The sequence below is a fragment of the Ochotona curzoniae genome, unplaced genomic scaffold (genome assembly GCF_017591425.1).
Source record: "Ochotona curzoniae isolate NIBS_2020 unplaced genomic scaffold, NIBS_Ocur_1.0 contig_523, whole genome shotgun sequence".
Classification (NCBI taxonomy): domain Eukaryota; kingdom Metazoa; phylum Chordata; class Mammalia; order Lagomorpha; family Ochotonidae; genus Ochotona; species Ochotona curzoniae.
In genome coordinates, this window is record NW_024466459.1 from 4,891,241 (window position 1) to 4,916,572 (window position 25,332).

A 25,332-nucleotide genomic window follows, 5' to 3' on the forward strand; every position below is an offset into this window, starting at 1 on the left:
AGCACCCACCATCACACGAGACAACCAGATCTGGAGGTAAATCCTCTAGGGGTGTTTGTGGGCTTACCTTTGTGGGACTGCAGTACCTGCCAGTTTCCATGGAGAGCTGAGGCTGTGACAGACTGATCTAGGCTGGACTACAGAATTCTCCTGATAGAAATCCATCTGATGCTCAGGGAAGAGGTTGAGAGGGGCCAGGTATAAGCACCTGTGAGCACAAGCAAGGGCTGGGACTGAGGGCAGACCATGTCAAGCAGGGCTGCTGCCCCAGCTGGCATGCTGGAGATCCAGGGCAGGCCTGGTAAAGGAACTTAGGGAACTCCTCTGCTAGTCCTCAGTTCGCACTGGGGAGCACGGGAGCTGGAGCTGAGGGCAGGCTAGGTCGGGCAAGATTGCAACACTCATCAATACTTGTATGTCTCAGGTATGGGAACAGATCAGGCTGGACCAGGCCTCAGCACCCACTGGCATACATGAGAGACAGGGTAGGGTGTGGGCTGTGCCTGGTTGGGCTTGACTGCAACACCCACCATCAAGAGCTGAGACTGTGGGTGGGCCATGCCAGGCTGGGTCAAAGCATCTGCCTGTATGTGCAAGACCTTGTGCTAGGAATACGCCTGGTAGGGGAACTCTGGGGATTTCCCTGCTAAGTTCAGCTCCCACTAGTGAATATGGTAACTGGGACTGTGGGCAGACCAGGCAGGGTAAGGTTGCAGAACTCCTTGATATGAATGTGAGACTTGGTCTGGGGGTAGGCTAGACTGGGCTAGGCTCCAGCACCTGATGGTTCTTGTGAGAGTCAGGATGGGCATGGGGCAGGCTGGGCTAGGTGATGGCACCCTTCAGGTCACATGAAGCCAGGTCTGGGGGTACACCATATTGGGGTGGTTTGTAATACCCATCAGTGAGAGCTGGAATGAGTATTGGCCAGTCAGGCTGGCCACAGTACCCACTGGTGAGTGCCAGGACCAGGGGCCAACCATGTTGGTCTGGGCAGTAGCACCCATCAGCACACACGATATCTGGTGCAGTGAGTGGGCCTGGTAGGGAAACCTGGGGAACTCCCTAGCTAGGCTGTACTTCCTGTTGGTGAGCATGAGAGCTGGGGCTGGGAGCAGGCCAGACAAGGGTGGGCTGCAGCACATATTTGCATAAATGTGGGCCAGGGCTAGGGGCAGGCTGGACAGGATCAGTCCAGAACTCACACTGGCATGAGTGAGAGCCAGCATGGGGTACAGGCGAGACTGTGTTGGACCACAATGCCTGCCAGTTCACATGAGGGCTGGGGCTAGAAGTGGGCCAGGCTGGGCTATATTGCTACACTTGCTGGTGAGACTGAAGGCAGGCTGGGCTGAGCCAGGCTGCAGTACCTGCTGCCAAATGTCCTGATAATGACCATCTCAAACTAGGTCATTATACCTATTGGCATGTGCAAGATGTGGGGCTGGGAACAACTCTGATAGGGAACCTCCAGGATTCCCCTGCTGGGTAGCTGCTTCCACAATTAAGTGTGTGAAGTAGGGGTTGGGGTAAGGCTGAAGCAAAGGCTGGCATGTGCATACAGCAGAGCTGGGGACTCGGGCCTAGTGGGAGTTATTGGGAGTTGCCCCAACTAGGCCGTAGCACCTGCCAGTGTATGTGAAGACCAGGCCTGTGGCAGGCTGGCTGGGCTAGGCTCTGCAGCACCCATCAGTTCACATGAGATATGGGGTTGGGCAGAACTGGTCAGCAGCATACCTACCCATATGTGTGTGTCGGATGGTGCCAGTGACAGACCAAACATGACCTTCTACTGGCTGGTTCACAGGAATTAAGTCTGAGGTCATCCCAGATGAGGTTTCCTGGGGGCTTACCACCTAGGTGGATGGATTTCTATCCTAACCACAGGGTGGTCTAATCTTGGAGTGCATGCATTGGAACTGGGCCTCCTCAGTTGCTGATGCCTATGTGTGTGGGACATGGTGGCCAGTTCATCTGGGCTAGTTGGGGTCATCAACTGTCTTGTTAGAGCATGAAAGCTAGAACAGGTTAGACCACGCTCCTGGCCAAGCTTTGCAGCATGTCCCTGGGTCTATGGATGCATTAAGGTGAACTTTGCAAACCAATAGACACTGGGAAGATTTTCTTAACTGTGGAGCAATGAAACCAATGATTTCTCAGAGCTATCAAAACCAACCACACGGGTAATACCCTCGGAACACTCTTCCCCACACCAGGGTCTCTAAGGCATCATCAAATGACTACTCTCCATCCTTGGGTGTTGATGTAGTTTGACAGCAAGGAGCGGTCCCCTCCCCTTTTCCCCTTACAGACACAGGAGAAAAACAAACAAACAAAAAACCCTGAAACATATGTCCCACTCACTTTGCTTCATACCTGACTTCCCCACCATGATCAGAGGCCCTCATGGTTGTGCATCCCTTTCAACTATGTAAACAATATTAAAAAGTAAAATTAAAAATCAAAAAGAAAAGTAGTGAGGTTTGGTTTGTTTTTGAAGTTTTAGTTAATATTTTTCTCACCGTTGAGACTCTTTCCTGGAAACAGCGTCTCCCCAACCCTCCCCGTGTTTTACAGATTCCCATTTGCTGAAATCAATCCAAATTGATCACAGCATCGTCTCTCATCCGACGTTACCCCTCTACTACCACATTTCTTATTCTCTAGTTTGCCAGGGAAAATGACTAATCACATTGTAGTTTGCAATCTGCCCTTGTGATTCGTGGTTTGTCCTTGAAGCAGCTGAGCTGGCCTGCGTCGAATGGGACTGTTTTGGGATGTGGAGAGCCGCTGCTTGAGATTGCCTGCGCCTGAGAGGAAGTGGTGAGTAGTGAAGAGGAAGTAGCTGTGGCTGCCTTAGGGGAAGCGTCTTGGGTAATATTTTCCCCATTCCTAAATTGACTTTTTACTTTTACCGTCAATAACTGATAACTCAGAGGATACAAATTTAGCAATTCATTTCCTTCAGTAAATGGCTTAAGGAGACACGTTGTTTGTTGCCGGGCGTTGGAGTGTGTAGCTGGGCTTCCGAATGACTTCAGATGATCAGCTTTTGCTCTGAGCCCGTTTGCCGAAACGCTGTCTCAGTCTGGAAGGTGGAACTGGGCAGAAGCTCATCTTCTTGTTAGCTCTTTGCATCAGGAAGCTTGGGAATAAAATGAATATGATTCTTTTCCTTTTTTCTTTCTAAATTAAATGTAAGGCTTTTTTTTTTTTTAAGGCAGAGATATAGAGTGGAAGCTTTCCACTTATTGATTTACTCCTGAAATGTTCACCACAGCTAGGTTTGGGCCAGGCTGAAACCAGGATCAAGGAACTCACCCCAGATCTCTCATGTGGCAGGCAAGGACCCGCTGGAGCCATCGAAGTATGTTAATATGTTAATATGCTAGAAGGGGGCCGAGGCTCAGACCTAGGCCATCTATGCAGGTATCCCAAGCTGTGTCTTAAAACCTGCTCCAAATTTCCCCCACCCCTCAGGATTGCAATTTTTGGATTAGCTCCTGAGTTGTAGCTGAGTCTTGGAGTAAAATTGATGTGTTATTTCTCAGTTTGATCATCCAAAAAGGCAAAAACATTTTCCTCTTAAAATGGGATTCAGGCAGTCATTCCCCTCTCTGGATTGCTAAACTCAAGTTGTTCTTGCAAGTGACATGAGCACCGGCTACGTGTGATGCGATGTAGAAGTCACATAGAGAGCGTCACACACTCATCGCTTTTTGCTTTTGCAGTGTGGCAGTGTGTGGCAGACTTCTCTTCGATCTGCAAGGTCCAGCTCCTGTCACGATTTTTTTTTCTCTTTCTTATTTCTCCTTCACTAAGAACTCTGCCTCTTCTCTGTGACTGGTCAAGTGTAGATTGTGATGAACTTGATTTACATAGAAACTGCAAAACAGGTGGAAGATAACCTTTGACAGGTCCTCTCCCATGCTTTAGCAGCTGGTGTCACACAGGGGCTGCAGGAAGCTGCTTCCAGCAGGCTGAGACCCCTGTGGGACTCGATAACCCTGGGAGGAGCACCTGGGAACAGTGGCACTTCATCAAGGAAGAAAACAGGATTTAAAATATAAACAACATCCTCAAAACACCAGTGAGAGCTCAGCTCACTCCTGGGTTTGTTTGATTCTATTCTTCTAAGAGTCTCCTGAGAATCTTTATTGAAACAGGAAGATGGTCCAGAGATAAAACAAAGTTGCAAGATTTCCGGCAGACATCATCAAAAAGGGTTTTGTGTTGTTGTTGATCTTTTATTTTTAAGCACACGAGTGCGATCAACCTTGTCATATCAACAAGGCTGAACTTGTTTTCGGCTGAGCAGAAATTTACATACTTCAAAACTGACACTCTGTTAGGGGAAATGATGTAAATGGGAACAAAACAAAAAGAAGAAAGGGTTTTGATGATCTTCTTTCCAGAAGTACCTCTTGCGAAGCAGATGTTGTCTTTAGAAATACCATATTAATGCGAAAGATGACATTTATTAAGTATTCGCCACTCTAGCATGGGAGATGGATGTACAGGGAAAGGAGGCAGCTCTCACAGAGTCTCAGCAGCAGCTGATGGGCCAAGTGCTGGAACCTAGGCAGAATATTTCAAAGCCAGCTCATCTGCCCCTCACAGATTTAGCCTATCCGTATTATTTTTCATTAGTTAAATTTTGGTTATTTTATTTGTAAGTCATTTGGAACATCTTCACGGATACATTATACATTAAAACAATTCTTTTAAAAATCTGAGAGAGTGGGAGAGACAGAGTTCTTTTATCTGTTGATTTACTTCCCAGATGGCCCCTAGGGCCAAAGCCAGTAGCCAGGAGCTTTTTCCGAATCTCTCATGTGAGTTGTCCAGGCACCTGGACAATTTTTTTTTTTTTACTGCTTTCCCAGGCCATTAGCATGGAACTGTATTGGTTGTGGAACACCTGACATGTGAGCAAGTGCCCAGATAGGAAGCCAGCAGTGCTGGTGGTGGCCCAGCCTGCTATGTCACAAAGCAGGTCCCACCAGTTTTTACTTTTGTAGGTAATGTATAAGTGTACTTTAAAACTTTTGTGGAGCAATTGAATTAATATGTTTCTTGGGCGCAAAGATTTTGAGATCCGTGTATCCACAGGGTCTTACTTTTTAAGTCGAAGGGATTCACGTTATTTTTAACAGGATGCAATGCGTAGATCTCAGCTTGTTGCGTCCAAACAAACTTATTCTTTGATGCCGTTTTTCTATGAACTGTCGAAGTCTCTTCTATTGTATCCAAACTGTTGCTTAAAGGTGGTAAAATGCAAAGGTAATGATCAATATGTTAATGCTGTTGATGCAGAGTATCAGCCTATAGATTCAAAAGTGTAATGAAATTTTATGCCAAAGACATTCTCTCTCTTTTTTTTTTAATCTTTCTGATGACAGTCAATGCCACTACAGAGGAGCTTAAGAATTGGATTAAGAAATGTTTGGCTGTAAATTGTCAAGGGACCCTCAATGTTTATTGTCAGGAAAAAAATTAGGTTACAGATAAATTGGGAAAGTAAATGACAAAATTCAGGCAAACATTTTTGCCTCTAAATGGACATGACAACGATTGAGTTCAAGAAGAACCAGTAAGGTGGGTGTCTCTGGGGGGTACTGTTGCCCCAAAGCACAGCCATCTTTTTGGCTTCAACTGTTTCTTTGGTTTGATTGCTACAGATGCTTCTGCAAAGTCACAAAATCTTCGGAGAGGAGGGCTTTCAAAAACAGATCTGTCCTGTCCTCTTGGAGACGCTGCTGTTTCTAATACTTAGCTCATATCACTGAATGATAAATTGGACAAAACAGCTCCAGATTGTCTAGCTGGTGATAAATTCTACCTTGCAATAGCTATCTTCATGTTATTCGTTTATTCATTTGGGTAGAAAATATTTGTTGAGCTCAAACTAGGTAAAAGGCATTACTCTAAGACCGAATACAGCAAAACCCACTGTCCACAAGACTTGATATTCTAGCATGTTACCAAAGCACTCACTAGTTACAGATAAAAAGTGACTACTGATACAACGTGACAAAAATAAAAAAGCAGTTTCTTTATTAAATGTTACCAGAGGGTAACGATGTGTCTCATTCTGTATGTATATTAACGCCTAATTCTTACCGCAAATTACCTGACTTACATTCTACAAGAATGAATAATTGTGATTCAGTCAAACATAATTACGGTTCCATTTCAAAGGTGAAAAAGACCAGAGACTTCTTAAATAGACTCTTTCCTCGGCACTGCAGAGGCAAAAGTGTCAAAGCTGTGGTTCTAACTCAGGGCCCCATAATTCCAAGTCCATATTCGCATCAGCTATGTCCTACTGAATCAGAATGGCAGAACATACAACTAAATATGACCTATATGAGCTTAAAAGAAAGTTGGAAGTTATTGATGTAATTACCCTGAGTTTTAATATAGAAAGTCAGTTCCCCCTGACTTAACTTTTTTTTGTCATCATCTTCTTTAAGTGACATTTGCATTTAGTCCTTGCAATGATATCTAGGTATCATGAAAGGACCTGAAGGAAGAGCTTTCTTTTAAACAATTCACTCCAGTGAATCATTTATTTCTTCTTATGATCAACACAAATTAATTTAAATACTGAACTTCCAGAGATCATTTTGTGCGAAGTTTCCTTAGCTCATCATTCCGATCTTTTGCAATGCACGTAAGTAAATTGACCGGGTCTATCTCCAAGAGGTTCCGTGTTACTTTCACGCAGAATACCACCAATCCTTGCAAAGAGTTAAAGAGCCGTGGCTTCCTGCAGGAAATCTGTGACTGAGTCCAGGACCTGGAACGGAAACATTAAGTGTATCGTGGGAGAAAAGGAAAGCAAAGTGCTAAAGTTGTTACTCTGGGTAGAGGATATTGGAGCATCCTGCAAAAAACTTCCTGTTTAGCCAGGAGACTAGAAAACAAGATGAAAAACATCCAACTTCAATGACTATTGTGTAAATATATTTTTATACTTTCATTATCTTGGGCATGCTTTACTCACAAGAACTTGAGTTTCCCAAGTTAGTCATTGAATCCCAGCCAGCCCCCTGTCTTCCCTGTTTTGGCTGCTGTGACAAATCCCTGTGTCACCCTAGTGTTAGGTGATCTCTGGGCCTGTGCTGCTCCAGCATGGCTTCCTCCGCCCCTGCCGCCCAGAATGTGCTTACTTCTGCTTTGTACTGAATACTTTCTGAATCAGAGAAGGCATTTAAAAAAAAAATGTTGGATTCAGCTGTATTTCTTTCTCCACAGTCAGGTTCTTGCTGCCTTTTCCACTGCTGGATTTGGGGTATGAGTGATTCTGGTAAGAGACATTGATGATTAAATGAAACTAAGCTGCTCTCTGTCCTTTCCATTCCCACATACTTTCAGAAGGTAGAATGAGATGACATCCGAGGAGAAAAAAGTGGAATTTTAAATTCTTAGACCAATAGGTGAGGTGTTCAGTTGATCATTTAGGACTATGATGCTGAGTTTTGATTGCGGACTCTGGCTCCTTACCTGTTTGGACTCAGGAAAGCAGTGGTGATGGCTGAAGCAGATGGGATCCTACCATCGGCATGGGAGAACTGTGTTGAATTTCCGGTTCCCAGCTTCACCCCAGGGCAGTCCTAGACATTGTAGGAGTGAGCTGGCAGATGGAAATTTGTCTCTTTCTTTTCCTGTGTCTGTCACTCTGCTTCTCACATAAACGCCTTTTTAAAGAAAAAAAAAGTTTAATCATTTAAGAAAGTTCCTGACTTTTGGCCAAACTTATCCCAAAGGTGTTACGTTGTGTAGTGTTAAACGTGAGGTCCTCATGAAGCTCTCGTTTTCCACGAATGTTCTGAAGTTCCCTTCTGTTATCTCATATTGTTATATTGTGGCAGGAAATTGAATGAAGATCTGTTGGATTTTTCCATCGCATTTAGCCAGACTGCTTTTATGTGAAACTTAGTAGACATAGTTGAAATTGAAAGGGATAGAAGGCAGGTACCATTTTGTGATATTTGCTGGGGCAGCCCAGGGAGTCTGTCCAACGGTGTGCGGTGTGCGGGGTTGTTGAACTCTCTTCCCCCCTTTCTCCCATCCAAGTTAAGATGTGCCCAGAGTCATTCATTCCCTCTCACATTCATTCTGAAACTCTTTGATTAAGAAATCACGAGTGAGGCACCGTGTGGCACAGTAACCCGTGACCCTTGGAATGCGTGTAGTCTAACTCAGGCACTTGAAAGCCAGATTCTGCGCAGTCAGTGGGCGGTTCAACTCCGATTTGAAAATCGCTGATTTCTTTCTGTGAACTCCATCTGGCATTTATTTCCCTTGATACATAACTTGGACTCCATATTTCACTGCTTTCCTCACTTCTTTTGTCAATATCTTAGGTATCTTAACCCCGGTTGTCCCTCCTTGCTGTCCACAGGCCTGAGCCGCCCTATGCTTCCCGTTGACCTACGCAAGCTTCCTCCCTTCTCCTCCAAGCTCTGACTTCCTAACTTTATTTTGGCAATGGCACCTATGTTATTACAGTAGGGTATGTCTTCCTAATCTGTCAATGACATACTGTGACTTCAGTATATGCCCAATTAAAAAAAGCTGTTTCTTTACTTGGAATTCTCTGTCCCCAGATACCCCAAGGTCTTCTCCATTTTCTTAGAGTCTTTTAGTCCAATGCCACTTTCATAGAGGCCCTTCCCTAATGTCGTATTTTCTGACATTCTTATCGATTTTTCATCTAATGAGCTGTTATTAGCCTTGAACACACTAGCCATTACTCTCTTGTGTCTTATTTACCTCCAATTAAATTCTTCAGTATCAAGGTAGAAATGTTGCCCTTAGCCTCCCATCACTGGCACTCCCTCCTGGCACAACACAGCATCTTAACAAATACTCGCTTACTGTATGAATGAAGATTCCCCAGGAAGCAATGCTGTTGGGTTTTCTGGTTTTGCTGGATGGGTGTATGATGGTACTTTGTTGTTTTAATGTGTAGTCTTCTAATACAAGTGTCTTTCCATGTGTTTCTTTTGTGTTTTGATTTGCTACTAATTCCTCTACAAATCTACCAGGTTTCCTATCATCTTCCTTTATGATCTCTGTGAATTTCTGCCCAACTCAACAAGTAATCCTTTGCCTGTTTTTTTTTTTGACACTATAACCTTCTCTACACTGTCTGTCTGAATGTCAATCATTTAGCCAAAACCACCAATTCTGAAGCAGTTGAATTTATCAAAAAAAAAAAAAGAAAAATAACTAATTTCCCTGAGTAATATCTTTTAATGGCTCTGAAGTCCTTAGGTGAAGGTGAAATATGTCATCATGATTTGCATATGTAAAGTCCTCCCCGTGCACTGTTGCCCTTCTTGCTGTTCACGTACTTGCTACAGCATAAGCATGCTATTTATCAGCTAAACCAGGACACTGGAGGAGAAAGTCATTGTTAGAGATGCTGCAAAAGTTAAAATTAATCGGGGCTACTGAGCAATCGGGACTTGCAGGCATTCTGCTCCTGGAGCATCCCTTGTGCTGCCTTGCAACTTGATGCGTGTTTCTGTGACCCGGCCCCGCGTGTTTCTCTCTGAGCTCCACACTCCTTTCCACTCAGGTTTTATGAAATCAACGCTTGCCTTCTGCACCCTCTCACACTCTGACTCCCACCCCTTTTTTTTTTAAAGCTTTATTTATTTTTATTGGAAAGTCAGACTCACTGAGAGAAGGAGAGACAGAGAGGAAGATCCATCTGCTGTTTCACCCCCAACTGGTCACAACAGTCAGAGCTGAGCCAATCTGAAGCTAGGAGCCAGGAGCTTCTTCTGGATCTCCCACATGGGTGCAGGGTCCCAAGGCTTTGGGCCATACTTGACTCCTTTTCCAGGCCACAGACAGCAGGCTGGAAAGGAAGTGGAGCATCCGGGACATGAACCAGCGCCTTATGGGAACCTGGTGCAAGCACAACAAGGACTTTAGTCACTAAGCTACTGTGCTGGGCCCACTCTGATATTTTTTCAACTCTCAGAGCTATACCAGTGCTCAGAGAGGTCTGGTTACAGCTGTATCCTCTCTGCCTCACTTAAAAAAATTATTTATTTTAAAGATTTACAGACTGAGAGGGAGATACAGATGGGCAGAGAGAGAGAGAGAGAGATTTTCTATCAAGCGTTTCTCTGTCCAAATGACCACAGACGTCTGAATTGAGTCATTCAGAAGCCAGGGGCTTCTTCCAGTCTCCCACATAGGTCTGGGGGCCTAAACACTTGCTGACCTCCCTGTTTTCTCAGGCCATTAGCAAGAAACATAATGGGAAGTGGAGTACACAGGACTCTAATCAGAACCCATAGGGAATGCCAATCTGAATGCCAGCTTCACAGATACCAGCTTTGCCACCATGCTGCAGGACCAGGCACAATGCTCTTAAACGCCTCGGTGCACTTCAGCAGCAGGATACTAATGCTGCAACTGTTACTAAAGGGCTGTATTATTGTAATAATATGGGGGGATGGTGGGAGGCAAAATCAGGAATGTATCATGGAAGACTGTTAAAAAACTTGAAGAAAGAGTTTTATATTCTTCTTTCATAACACTCATTATACTTTCATTATGTTTTCTGTATCAGGCTGGTGTTTAGCCTAGAAGTGAAAAAAAAAAATGTGGTGTGGGAGGCATGCATTTCAGAATGGAGAGTCTGGGTTTGAGTGCTGCTTCCCATCCAGCTCCCTGCTGGTACATACCCTGGGAGGCAGCCAGCAGAGGCTCACGGATTTGGGGCCCTGCGAGGAAACCAGCTGATGGTCGCTCCTTGTGCCTGGTTATCTCGTGGCTCCTCTCTTCCCTCACAGACAGATAGCTTCTAAAGGTTATGGTTCTTGCTGTGTTTTCAATGTCACCGCTGACTAGATTTCCTTCAGTGTGGCAACAGTTGGGGCCCGGCAGACTGTTTGGTGCAGTTTCCGTGTCTGAGTCGCGCACAGCTGGGGATTGAGTGCTCATCTTCACAGAACCTCTATGAGCTGGATATCGCCAGCCCCAACCTTCCATAGAAACCAGGAAGCTGAGAATAGAGGGCCTATGCAAAATTCCCACCTCGTAAGTCAATGTTAAAAATGATGCATGAATTCAGACCCCACTCTCCTAACCATTGTGCATTTTCCCTCTTAATGAATTCTCCTGGTGATTTCATGCAAAACGTATTGAAGATATTTGCTATTGCACTTCTGTCTACAGATGTGTAGAGTAGTACCCAAAATACCCTTGAAAATCTCTTTTCAAAAACTTCAAAAGCTCATATACTTTGATAATAACTCAATTTTCAGAGCCATGTCCTACAAAAATGAATAAAAGATGAAGAAAAAATTATGCAGAAATTTATAGGCGATATGAAATAATTTATAAAGGCTGGGATATAAACAGCCTGGAAATTTACTAAGAATGATATAGCTTTTTGAAACTTGTTATTGAGACATGAGCTCAAGCACAAAACACATACAGTCCTTCAAATAATGTTTATAAAGCGCATTCAATAGAATATAAATCATGTTAAAGCATGCCAATGTGAACATAAATATGTTTGAAGTTTTAACACATAAATACCAGGTTACCTTACCTGCGTTTCTCTCATAAGCATCTCTAAAATCATAAATACGTGCGCAACCAGGACTGGCTACATCATTGTAGGCTTATGTGCAAAAAGACAAGTTGGAACTCCATGGACAAGATTTATTAAGAATTTAAGATGGTGACAGGAGAATTTTAAATAAAAAAACGAGGCCCTTCAGAGCGGGGAGTCCCGTGTGACTGCACAGGTTGTATGGTTACGAAGACAGCCTCATATGCCCACTTTGAAAATAAGTTCAAGGAAGTATGTTCAGATGTTTCTCTTTTTTTTTAAGCTTTATTTATTTTTATTGGAAAATCAGATATACATAGAAGAGGAGAGACAGAGAGGCAGGTCTTCCATCTGATGATTTACTCCCCAAGTGACCACAACGGCTGGTGCTATGCTGATCCTAAGCCAAGAGCCAGGAACCTCCTCTAGGTCTCCCATGCAGGTGCAGGGTCCCAAGGCTTTGGGCCGCCCTTGACTGCTTCTCCAGGCCACAAGCAGGGAGCTGGATGGGAAGTGGAACTGCCGGGATTAGAACCCTACACCCATGTGGGATCTTGGAGCATTCAGGGCAAGGACTTTAGCTGCTAGGCCACGTCGCCGGACCTTTACCTAGCATTTTCTCAAGCTCTGTGTTGCTTGCTATGTTTAAGAGTGCAAATCTATAAATCTCACAAAGCTGCAGAATCTAACGTTAGTCTTCGTCATTACGAAGAAAATATGACTGTTTGCTACAGGCTACCACAAAATACTTCTCATAGATTTGGCTGTTTCATCAATAACTGCTTAATAATAAGTTTACCTTCTAGAAAAAAACATTGATGGAAGTTGATGAAATTGTCATTACTGTCCTTGTGCTTTTCATTTTCCCTCATGTTTTTCTTTTAGCTACTTTGTATGTTGCAGTGCATTACCATTTATGAGAAAAACGAATTGTTCAAATGTTATTGACAATGTGCACAATCCCATACGGGGCAGTTTAATACAGGTTTGATGATATTGATTTTACCTATCCAGGAACATGGTATGTTTCTCCGTTTTGTTGAAGTCTTCTTCAATTTTTAAAAAAAATTTTTTTGTAGTTTCCTTCAAAGAGCTCTTCTACGTTTTTACTTAGGTTTATTCCTGGATACTTCATTTTCTTCTCTGTTATTTTGAACAGTACCCTGCTGGTTAGATCTTTTTCCATCTTGGGGCTTTTTGTTCATTTATTTTGTACCCTGCCACTCTACCAAACTCTTGTATAAGTTCTAGCAGTCTTTGTATTGAGTCTCTTGGTTCTTCTACGTATAGGATCGTATCATCTGTGAATAATGGTAGCTTGACTTCTTCGTTTCCCATTTGAATTCCTTTGATTTTTTTTTTTTCCCTGTCTTATGGACTCTGCAAATACTTCTAGTACCATGTTGAGTAGCAGTGGTGATGGTGGACATCCTTGGCTTGTTCCAGATCTCAGTTCTTACATCGGACATTCGTCTTTACACTTTTTCTCAGCAAAAAATTATTATCTTGGAGTTTGAAATTTTTGATAGACTCCAGTTATCTTTGTGTTATACCTTAGGTTTATAATCTTAAAGGCTTGTAAGGATCCCTTGAGTACATAGCATGATAGAATTTTACCTCCTAAAAGGACACACTGAATTTTGATAGATTTAAGCCACTTATTCAATGGAATGGAGAGAGTGTTTAGGCTTGTGGGAACTCTTTCTTTCTTTCTTCTAGTTGTCACCAGTGGAAACGATAGTAATTTTGGATGTTTCCTTTAGAAAGTCTGTATTCACAGCAGGCAGCAGCAAGTCTATCTTATTAAAGTCTTCTCATGAATATGGAACAGCTTCTAATTTCTTGGTTTTTATCATCATCATCACCATCTGGAAAATTCTCTCACTGAACAAGTAACTGTTAATGATATTGTCCTGGCTTCCAAAACAAAACAGAAAGACCTTCCAGAAAATCCAAGCCTGTGATTTGCTTGCCGGCTCTGTTTCTCTATGTTGATTCCCTTGTTGTGTTTCAAACACTCACTGACTCTAGAGTCTATCAGATCAAGATTCCCAACGGTTGGTTTCAGCAATAAAGAATGAACCTGGCCCACAAGTCCATGTCCCTCACTTACATGATAACAGTCAGCTATCACAAGCATGGCTGCTTTGGAGAAGGTTTTCGTTATCTTTTAAGAAGCTAAGAATCCAAACATAACATCATTAAGACAAAGCACCTTATGGGGGAGAGCCAAGCACCTGATGATTTTCCCCTGGCCTTTCTCACTTTCCTCATGGTTTGGCCATCAGCTGTTTTGGCGGATCTAGATATGAAGTGGAGCTTCTCACTCTCATACATTCTGTGGGTGAAACCTGTGAATTAAGCTGATACAAGACAGATTTATGGAAGAAAATCATGTCATGTTTATTTACTCTATTTACAAGCACGTGAGTTTCTCAGAAAAGAAGTGAAGAACTCCAAGGAGCAGTTGAACTTGAGGCCTTATATTCCATTGTAACAAAGAGCTGCAGGTGTTAGAGAAGTGATGACGCACAAGAGGGTGATTTCTGTCTCCCAGGCGTGGTAGATTGTGAGGAGGTAAGTATGTTGGGACAACCAACTATAGACAGAAATTCTTTAGGAAAGCCTTCTGCATAGCAGTCCCCCTTCCCAGCAAGGGGTAATGTGGCAAGCCCTCCAGTGATTGCTTCAGAATGCAACGTAGCGCTGAAACCTTTGGATACTACATTTTTTTCCCCTATTCATGTGTACACCCCTAGGAAAAAGGTCAACTTTAGAAATTAGACACAGTAGGAGACAATAGCTGATACCAAAATACAACAATTTCAGCAAGACATCATCAAAATCGTTACCATCATTGTTTAGTCTTGTGCTTCTGGGGACATCATTAATAAACGGTGTTACTTGAATACAAAGCTTGGGACACAATAACTATGGTTTTGCCCTGGTAACCAACATGGCTGCTAAGGGGCCAGTGGGCAGGTCTCCTACGCAGCACGCATTCGCTGGATGAGGAGATTCTTCACAGGCAGGGTGGAGTAGCATAGCATGAGATGCCACGATGCTATTCAAATGGCACATAGCTTCAAGCTAAGGAGACACTTCCACCTGGAATTTTCCACTTCATATTTTTAGATCATGCTTGACACTAGTAATTGAAAATATGGAAAGTGAAGCCACAGTTAAGGGAGGAGCCGCTTAACCTCAGTACTTTCTCTGTCTCTGGTGCCAGAGGCTATTCTTTTCATTTAGACAGAGGATGAGAGAAGCAATATTTTCCCAATGGATGTGGGTAGGGAGCTCTTTGCCATCTGTATTTTCTCTGTTTTCTCTAGGTGCAGATAATGTTTACATCAAAGTAACATATTTTGAGATGGCATATTCTGATTTGCTCCATAAAGAAATAGTTCCTTCAGTGTTAGTATAGCACAGACTCTCTAAAAAGTTCTGCATTTGAAACACAGTGAGTTAAATGCAAGGTCAGGTCTGTACCAATCGCATGATCGCTTGCCACGGAAGGATTTGTCATAGATGAGACCAGCAAGCAATGTGTTGGGAAAACACGTCAGTCCTACTGAAAGTTCTGCAGATTTAGAGAGCGTGTCCTGCCATTTGAAAGCCACTGTCCTGACTTACATTTTTGTGAGCTTGTGAGTTTGTCCCTTAGGGAGGACTCTTCTAAGGATTAGGAAAATCTGTGAGTTGAGAAATGGAGAAGCTAGGTGGCGCTCGCTGCCGTGGGCAGCAGAAGATAAATCTACAAATTGAAGCATGACCCTGTGCCCGGAGCACATAATGCAGACATTTCTAGGGAGGTTGGTGTGAAATGCAAGGAGACTGCTTTGAAACAACAGAGAACTAGAGGTTCTACGTTCTACTGCATTTTTTGGCAGACTATCCAACATTCCCCACTGCCTGAATGTGACCTGTTCTGTCTGATTTGCACCCACCCATTTCCTTTGCTTTCCCAAGATCCTCTTGGGTCTTTTTGGCCTTGCAGTCACCACTGACTTGGCGTTCCACAGGAAAACCAGAAGTTCCAAAATAGGAATCGGAAGAGAACTTGGTTCCAGTCCCTTTTCCATGAATGCCATTTTCCATCAGCAATGTAACCTGTGCTTTTGGAATATTTTCCCCATAGCACTGACTTCCATAAGCTGCAGTGCCTATCAGGAAATAAAACTGTTTCATGGAAAGACTGAAATTATGGCTTAGAGCACAGGAAGGTGATACCAGCCTGCAAGGTCCCACAAAATAAGAGACCCAAAGAGAGCAGTGTCGGTGAGGCAAATTAATAGAAGTAGGAAGATGCTGAATTCCTGGCCATAGCCTCTGGTCAGATCACCTTCTGTGGGGTCACTAAGCCACAACACAGGGATGATTCATTGTGTAAGCAGATGACTACACTGAAGTCAGGATATAATAGTACGGAATAATCTTCCACTTTATGAGAGCTTATCCATGTTTTATAGACAAATATTGCATCACATTTACAAATTTAATAAAATCCATTTATTGAAAATAATATTACTACACTAAAATGAACAATTCAAGTTAATAGTTCTGACAGTCCTGGAAATATCTTTGGAGGATAATGTACATACATTTGGAATATGATGAGTTTCTTACAGAAGAAAAAGCAAGCATGCCATTGACTTATTTAGCACATCCTGGCTGATGAAAAATGTTGATGCTAATTCATACCCAGATGGAAAAGGCTTACCAGGCCGGCAGACAGATCATAAATTATTTTTCACTGGTCAAAGACATCCTAGATTCTGTGCTGTTGTTCTGTGGTCTTGCTGAACATTTCCACCCTCCGTGTCCCCAGGCTACCTTCTTCCTGACCATCAGTGGATTCATCTTGCTTGAGAATTGCCCTTTTCTTTTATCTTTTTTTTTCCTTGACACTCCTCACTCCTGTTCAGCCAATACATACCATTACAGTCTCTTGGTTCAACCTGGCGGCAGAGTCCTGATGAAAATCTTCATGGACGAAATTATGAGTTACAAAGTTCAAATTTACTTCTACCATAGGAGTGGGTTTCAACCTCATCTAGGTAAAAAAAAAAAGACCACCAGAGATAATGTTAAGGGAAAAATAATTTTAAAACTGTTGAAAACATATTTATCTTATGTATGACAGTATTTTTGGCCCCTGGTGTAGTGCTTGGCATGCAGTCAGCTTTCCTTAGGTGAGCTTTTTGTATCTGAGGATGTGAGGCTTTCTGTCAAGGTAAGTTATTAAGTAGTGAACCAATGATCTTGAGCAAATTGTGGGTAGAACACTATTAGAAGCTATAGAGGCACACTAGTTCCTGTTCCGTAACAGGTGGCCTACTAGCAAGGTTTACATTTGTAAGGAGATGTTAAACTGTATTGACTAGGACCATGTGCTTCAACACCTATTTGTAATTTCATCTAGTTAGGTTAGACAAACGCCTCAAGAAACCAGAGAGCCAATTCTTCTCAGATAAGTATGCCCAGTTCCCATCAACTTTCTGTCAGCTGGGTCTTGTCCATGAAATTCATCTGCTTTCAGTCCTTAAACAAAGGCGAAGACTTAAAGGAACCTGTTTCTCTATTCCTCGAACAGTGTCCTTTGAGTCTTTGAGGTCATATTCACGTTGGCATCCTTGGCAAGTTCGGAACACTAAGTCTTCTGAGTTAGTTGTGGTGACTTCTTTAAAACGCCAAATTCATTTATTGTGTCAAGAGTATTTCACTTCTTGTGGTAGAGGCACAAGTGTTTGTTCAATGACAGAGAACCATGTTTACCTAAACTTCATTTTCCACTATAATAACATTCTGTTTGGATACACATGAAAACCCTCATTTCTTTTTTGTGACATTCAAGCATTCATTGGTAAATTGTGGAGTGACCAGGGCCAGATCATTTACTGTTGTGGGGGGCTACTGTGTGCATGCTAGGACGTTTAACAGCATCCTTAACCTTTGCCACCAGGTGCCAGTAGAATACTGCCCGCCCACCAATGTCTACCCATTGCTGAATGTTGGTGGAAGTGTTCCTACCTGTTCAGAATTACATTTATGCATTTTTTGCACTGAATCATGAAATACCATTATTCAATGGACATGATTAGCCAATGACTTTTATCTGTTGAATTTATCCAAAATCCCATGTGAGAAAAGTACCAGTTCTGAGGGGCAAAAATAATGGCTCAGCTCTTATCAATGATGTCTTCACCAAAAAAAAAAAGCTTCTTCTAGGGACACCATCCCCATTCACCTTGGATTGTTTTCTTCTTTAGTGGTTTTTGACTGACTAAGGCCGATGTTGCCAATGGAGACCAGCTGTAAAACTTCTGGAGAGTTCTCTGGAGGAGGCGGATTGCCTGAGGAAGCTCAGCACAGATTTTAGGGGCATGTTTTGGTTGGTTTTACATTCCGCCGTGTCTTTCTCTGCTTTTTCTTTCTCTGTAATATCTGCCTTCCAAATAAAAATAAATCTGAAAAAAAAAGAATTTAAGGATGAGACACAGGTTAAGAGGAATAAGATTTGTGTGCGTGGCAAGTGAAAGCATAATCTCAAGAAGGAATGTAGGCATGTTCGGGTGTGAACCTCTTCAGCCATGATAAGGGCCAGCCTTTTACGGAGTCTGAAAACCTTAGGCTGTTGTGTCTGGGCAGAGTTTCATTAGTGCTTATAGGTGGTGATGTTTGGGGCTGGATTTCAGCGCTACTCATTTCCTTCCTTTTTCTTTCCTTCCCATTTCCTTCCCTTTCCTTCCCTGGAAATCTTGAAAGGGTTGTTGTCTTAGGAGCATCCTAGAAGTAGTAGAGTTAACCATAGTAATTTTATTGTAATATTTTAATGGCTTAAAATCATGGAGATGCAACTGGCACACACATGCTGGCGACTTATTCATTAGCATCTAGGCATCTGTTTCTTTTTTGAGGAGGGAAGGGCGGTATTGTTCCATTTGCCAGAGGCTACTATTGTTTCGTGTAAGGAGGCTTTTGCAGTGGGAAATACTGTGCTGGTTTGGCAGAATGGTCAGCTGCTTCCTGCTATCTGTGTTCCCCCTACCAATCAGGATGCTTACTGATTCCTACCCTGACTGATATGTCTTAGTCCTCATCCCGTCTACTAATTCTGCAGGTTTGTCGTGCCTTGCATTTCTCCGGCACTATTTTTCTTATTCTACATGCTTCAGCAAGTAGATAGCCATAAGACATTAGGCATATAGAGATAAATACGTGCAAATTTACCTTGTGGGTTCCTGGGGAGGAGATGTGACGGAAAAGAAATGGAGGACAGTGCTTTCTCGGGCAACTGACAAAGTTTCTTTCCAGGGTTGTAGCTCTTATACTCTTAGTAAAGCAACAGTTCAGACACAACTCAGAATTAGATCACGTCTGGAATCAGAGAGTTCAAGGAAGCTAACAAGACAACTTGGGCAAAGCATTATTAAAGTAGGGAATAGATAAGGAGTACTGTCTGCCCTTGGTTGACCGGCTAGACAGAGCACAGATGTTTGCCTATCACCGAGGAGAACACGAAAGCACATCCAAGGACTCACTGGGTCAAGAGCGCACTCTGGGTGGGAGGCCCTCCACTTCCTCTTTTCTGGAGTCTCTTCTCAACAGGGTCTCACAGGATTTTGCTGCCCCAGCTATCCTGTTGGATGTTTTCCAACAGATAGGCATCTGTACAGCAGTTTAGACACTGCTAGTATGCTCTCATCCAATGTGTGAGTGCCTGAGTTGGAGTTCTGGTTGTTTTTTAATTCCAGCTTTCAGCTAATGTGTACTCTAGGAAGCTGCATGTGGTTGCTCAAGTACTTGAGTCACTTCCATCCATATGGGAGACCTGGATTGAGTCTCTGTCTTCTGGCTTTGAACTAGCCCAGCTCTGACTGTTGCAAACATTTGGGGAATGAACCATCAGATGGAAGATCGTTATCTGTCTGTCTTTGTCTCTTTTTGCCTTCCAAACAAAACAAATCAACAAACTCGTAGGGAAACAATTGGCAGAGATGTCAAATAAAAAAAAAAGAGAGAGAGAGAAGGAGTTGGCATAGATTGGGCAAGCTTCAGCCTGTGAAGCAAGTCTACCCCACATGTAAAACCCTGCTGTAGTCCAAGGAAATTCAACAATGTCCTTGGGAATCCTCAAACAACCATGAGCTGTCAGGACAGGTTCAGTCTCTTGAGAACAGGTTTGCCTGGGGTTCCTATTATTTTCAGCCGTTGGCCAGGAGTGGCCTACCGTTAGAATACAAATGTGACATGAGATTTAAGAAATTAGCAGGCAAGGCCCTTGTTCAACCACCCTGTCTACATTTGGAGATCCGCAATGAGCATTCTCATCCTGATACTTATTAGGAAATATAATTTGGATACTAGACATGCGACTATGAAATTACTACCTAAGTCTCAATAATGTGGTCTAAGTACTGTAGAAGAGGTATAAAATTCTCTGGAGATCAGAAAAAAAGAATGAGTACCACTCCCTGGTAATGGCCCAGCAAGGTAGAGGAAAGGCCTCTGCACCCATGTAGAATACTCAGAGGAAGCTTCTGACTCCCAGCTTTGACCAGACCATCTCTGGCCATTGTGATTATCTGGGGAGTGAACCAGTGGATGGAAGATTCTCTTTCCCTCTGAAATTCTGGCTTCCAAGTGAAATAAATAAATCATTTGCAAAAGTTGTCCTAGGGCCCGGCGCGGTGGCGCAAGTGGTTAAAGGTCCTCGCCTTGCACGCCCGGGATCCCATATGGGCGCCGGTTCTAATCCCGGCAGCCCCGCTTCCCTTCCAGCTCCCTGCCTGTGGCCTGGGAAAGCAGTCGAGGACGGCCCAAAGCTTTGGGACCCTGCACCTGTGTGGGAGACCCGGAAGAGGCTCCTGGCTTCGGATTGGCATAGTATCGGCCCGTTGCGCTCACTTGGGGAGTGAATCATCGGACGGAAGATCTTCCTCTCTGTCTCTCCTCTCTGTTTATCCGCCTTTCCAATGAAAAAAATAATAAAAATAAATCTTTTAAAAAAAAAAGTTGTCCTAGACATCCCTTGGAGAGTGACCAAGATTCTCAGAAGTTAATATTGGCTAAAAAGAGAGGGAATTTCTCAAGGAACAAAAAAGAGAGTCTAAATTCAGAAGGAGAGTTATATGTATTGTGTCTGAGAGCATGACAGGAAAATGGAAATGTTCTAGGGAGGATGGAATACCAAGTGTAAGAGAGGAGTGAAGATAGACACCCTGGTGGTTAGGAAAGGTAGGCATGACATTCGATTTGAAAAGTGTCCGGGAATTGTGAGTTCAAGTTGCTAAAATCATCTTCATACGATAGTTGAGCATATTTGGGGAGCAATGGTGAGAGAAGCATAGAAGGGTAGAAGTTGGTGAGGGCTGGAGGATGACTTAGAATTCTTTAGACTACAGTGAAAAGGAAAGAAAGAAGCAGCTAAAAATAAGTGGTATAAATTACTGACAAAGAGATGTCAAGATAATGAAGTGCTACTGCTTGTCCGAGTTCCTAGAGTATGAACATTTATTCTGAAGCAATCGATAATTACAGTGAGCATGTGATAAACGTTATCTGCACAGGCAGGCTGTGTATATGCTGAAGGTTTATTCATCTTGGTGTATCCCTGAGACCAGGCTCCAATACACTATATACTACATCCAGTAAGAACCTTTTGAATGGATGAATCAAGTGTTGGTACCACAAAAGTAAAACCTGCATATGTTTGCTATATGTTGAACATTAGGCACTGTCAGTCACTTTTGCCTAATGCATTTTTAAAATCTTATAACTAATTTCACAATGTAGGTATTATCCTGACTTTGCAGTAGGCTATGGCTTTCTAGGTATGAAAACAAAACTACAACCAACACAAGAAAAAAATAGATAGGTTTTACTTCGTTAAATTTTGTTTCAACATATGCCATCAGTGTCCTTTATGAAAAGACAACCCACAGATCCCACAGATGGCAAGAAAAAAAAAAAGACAAATAGCCTGATCTGCATTCAAGATAAGGATTTGAATAAACATTTCATTAAAAATATACGTACTGTAGGCACATGAAAGGATCCTCAACATCATTAGCTGTTAGGAAGAGGAAACAAATGCATTGGGCTACTGTTTTACAATTACTGGGATAACTATCGTTTTACACGATAAAAGATGTGACAATGAGTTTTTGGAGGAATTGGATGTCTTACCTATCTGGTGGTGCTGGAAAATAGTATACATTCTTTGACAGACTGGGAGTTTGCAAAACATTAAACATATTTACCCTATGATCTAGTAATTTTGTTCCTGAGTGTATACCCACTGACACGTGCTTTGGTGAAGATGAATTTTAAAAACATGGTATCACTCTTCCTGCGAGCAGACTTAGGTGATCTACCGAAGTGGTTTGCTATTCACTTGGTAGTAAACCTCACAGCATTTTGTGTATGAAGAGGTGCAGATATTTGCACTGACTTTAAGAACACCCGAGAAACTGCCCAGACCATTACGAGCATGAGTATCTGAAAAGCCACCAAGTATCTAAAGATATCACGTTAAAGAAGTAGTGTGTGCCACTCTGTTATTGCAGCAAGGGAGTTGGTATGTGTGCCCAGGCCAAGCATTGGGGTTTGACCTGGGGCCTGTGACCCAAAAGGAATGCTTCCTTTCTGTTGTATATGGTTTCCCAAGATGTGCCACTGTAGCTGCAAAGCTGAAGGTGGAATTAACCCATACATGAGCTCCCCGTGCCACTGAAAAACCAGAAAAAGAGATAGCACAGAAGAAAAAGATACCCTACAAGAAACTAAAGAAACAAACACGTATGGCATGGAAATAAAGTTCAGCACAAAATAAATGCAGTGAAAAGGACACAAACAAATCACTATAGCAAAGGGCAAGAATCAGACCAAAGATAAGAAAGATTAAGAATGGGCAAATTGAGGGCCAGTGATGCAGTGCAGCTCATTAAGCCTCTGCCGGCATCCTGTGTGAGTGGTGATTCGAATTCTGGCTGCTCCATTTCCAATCTGGCTCCTTAGTGATTTTCCTGGGAAACAGTGGAAGAGGATCCAACTTCTTGGGCCGCTGCACCCATGTGGGAGACTTGAAAGAAGTTCTGGACTCCTGGATCCGATCTAGCAAAGTCTCAGCCACTGCAACCATTTGGAGAGTAAACCAGTACATGAAAGATTTCTTTCTCCCTGCCTCTCCTCTCTTTCTCTAACTCTGATTTTCAAAATAAATAAGCACATCTTTTTAAAAAAATGTTGTTAGAAAAGACTGGAAATATTTACCCTAGTAATGAGGGAACTGGGAAAAGCATGGCGACTAAGGGCTATGATGGTTCATTTTAGGTTGAGGGCATGTTCTGTAGACACGGATTTTCAATGCACAACTTTGTAAATACACTAAAACAGCGAGCTTTCTGACATTTTAACTGTATTTCAACTTAAGTTACTATTTTAAGGAAATTTCCCTCACATTTTAGCCCTTCTGAATTCTCAATTTTAACATAGCATGGTCTGAGTTGTGTTGTGATAGCCTACAAACCAACTCTCCCCAATTTAAACTCCGAGCCAATGGCACTGTCTTGCCTGTCTTAGATATTATATCCTGCTGTATGCCTACCACAAAAGCCTGTCGCATCTACTACTTCTCATTGAAAAAAATTGTAAACTTCCACTCAACAGAATGCAAAGACCAAGAAAGCAATTCTTTGCCATTTCAATGCTTTGAGTTTTTTTTTTTTTATTAACCATTTGTTTTAAAGATGAGCCACCTAGCAAATGTAATTAGATGAGCTGTTGACATTTGTCACACATAAGCTTCAAGGAAAATGAAAAGCTGTATTTCTATATGCCCTGAATTCTCGATTCTTATTTGAAAAAGTGGAAATCATTATTTCATGGACACAAGATCAGCTGTATGTACCATAGTACATGTATATATTTTTGATTTATTTATTTTTATTGGAAAGTCAGATATACGTAGAGGAGGAGAGATAGAGAGGAAGATCTTTTGTCCGATGATTCACTCCCCAAGTGACTGCATGGCTGGTACTGTGCTGATCTGAAGCCAGAAGCCAGTAACCTCCTTCAGGTCTCCCATGCGAGTGCAGGGTCCCAAGGCTTTGGGCCGTCCTCGACTGCTTTCCCAGGCCACAAGCAGAGAGCTGGAAGGAACTGGCACCCATATGGGATCCCGGGTGTTCAGGGCGAGGACTTCAGCCGCTAAGCCATGCTGCTGGGCCCTGTACTACATTTTAAGGCTTAAGGGTAGATGATGACAGAAATTAACGATGTCCCCCATCAGAGGAAACTGCAGTATATGACAGCTTGGTTTTTGATTTGGCAATTTTCTGCTAAGCTCAAAGCAGCTGGAGAGAGTAACAAGTAACAAAATAAGACAGATTTAAGGAGCCCACACATGGCAATATTTTTGTGTAAAATTAGTCAAAATCATTATACTTGTAGATGAAGAAATGTAGTCCAACAAGCTTGTGTCTTTTCATGAGCAATCATATTTGATCTACATAACTGGAAGAACTAAGCAACGTACTAGATTAGTTGATTGTTGGCATTGCAAATCACAACAAAATGTAAGGATATCTACCACGTATTGGCTCTCAGAAGATTAGGATAATAATACAGTGGTTTCTAATAAGCAGAATTCAACCCATATTGCAGTATTTGTTCTTATCCGAAGAGCTGAGGGGGAAATGAGCCGTTACAATAATTTTCTACTACCATCCTCTTGATGGTGCTTTAAGATACAACTAAAATTTTTCGATAAAAGATGAGGGATATGTATATTTGCTGCATTTTAAGAAAACTCAAGGTATTAAACTTCAGTTGTAAAAGATAATTGAGAGAAATGATTGATTCTGTGGGAATCAATCAAGATGAGACTGAACCACTTATAGTACAAATATACCGTAGCAGAAGGATTTATTCTCTGGCTAGTTGTAACTGGTGTCCATTTCAAACTGGATCCTGCAACCTTGTGAAAGATCATCTATACTAAGATAATTAAACACAGTAATACGTGATGGACCATTTAGAAGAAAGAAACTCATAAACACACACCAAAATAAATAAATGAGCAAGAGAGAAAGGACATCTCTTGCTAATATATCTCTCAGTAAACTACCAAGAGCTAACTGCAAAATTTGGCAAGTAAGCATTGGAGATACAAAATTGTAATTTTATGACCGTTATTGTATAGATTGGATCAGATAAAAATAATAAATGGATTCTGAATCTCTGAAGTAATTTTTTATAAGGTTTCATGCTACTTTCCTGCTGTGTAAAGCAGTTTAACAAATGCAAGAATTATGCTGCAGAGGAATTATGCTGAACTCGCAATTTGCACCCTTGTGATCCCAGCCATCATCATGGAGAACAGTTACACATCGTGCGCTTGCAGTTGCCACCTTCCCAGCCGTCACTGTATCACCTGTCATTGCAGCTGCAAATGGAATACCTTCATATACTGAGGTGGAAATACTGGGCAAATTAAGCAAATTTCGAAAGAGGTGCTTTCCAGCCCAAAGGGGCTACGTTTATCCAAAATGTCAGTGTCAGGAGACACAAAGAAAGGCTACAGAAATGCTTCAGACGAAAAGCGATCAAAAGGCACTACCAGGTCACCAGGTGGACTCATGAAGCAGTTCCTTCAGCCAGAATTAAGACATTGCTTCCAAGTAAGAGGACCTGGGTTGTTCAGCTACTCCGAATATTTGATGTTCTGCTACAGTTAA

At 42.4% G+C, this 25,332-nt stretch overlaps 1 pseudogene; it reads left to right on the plus strand.

Annotated features, from left to right (window-relative positions):
- Nucleotides 1–22,028: 22,028 nt before the first annotated feature.
- Nucleotides 22,029–22,410, plus strand: LOC121162417 (annotated as a pseudogene).
- Nucleotides 22,411–25,332: the final 2,922 nt, after the last annotated feature.